This window comes from Bos indicus, chromosome 5, assembly GCF_029378745.1.
Source record: "Bos indicus isolate NIAB-ARS_2022 breed Sahiwal x Tharparkar chromosome 5, NIAB-ARS_B.indTharparkar_mat_pri_1.0, whole genome shotgun sequence".
Lineage (NCBI taxonomy): Eukaryota > Metazoa > Chordata > Mammalia > Artiodactyla > Bovidae > Bos > Bos indicus.
This window is the reverse complement of record NC_091764.1, coordinates 111,192,955-111,193,320: the sequence shown is the minus strand read 5'-3', so window position 1 is coordinate 111,193,320 and position 366 is coordinate 111,192,955.

The following is a 366-nucleotide window of genomic DNA, read 5'->3' as shown; positions in this document are numbered from 1 at the left end:
TCCGCCCGAGATCTGTCTGTTGGCACTGCGTGCGACAATTACCCTTTCTGCATTGGCAGGATTTGCCGACAGCTTGCGGCGTGTTCCTCTCGCTCCCGGAGGCTCAGGCGCAAATTCACGCACACGCACACATACTCACGTTCACACATGCTTATGCACACATGCCAGCCTACTGCTCTGAGGGAGGCCTCCGGGAGTGGGTGAGAGCCAGGCAACCCACTCTGTACAGCTAGGTCCCACTGCAGCTTGTGATACCTGGGCCCCACCTGCCAGCCCTGTGCCCGTCACTGGCAGTGAAAAGAGGTGAATTTCTCTAGTCTGAGGGTCTCTACAAAGAGATCTCTATGGATTCTCAGCATCACGGGG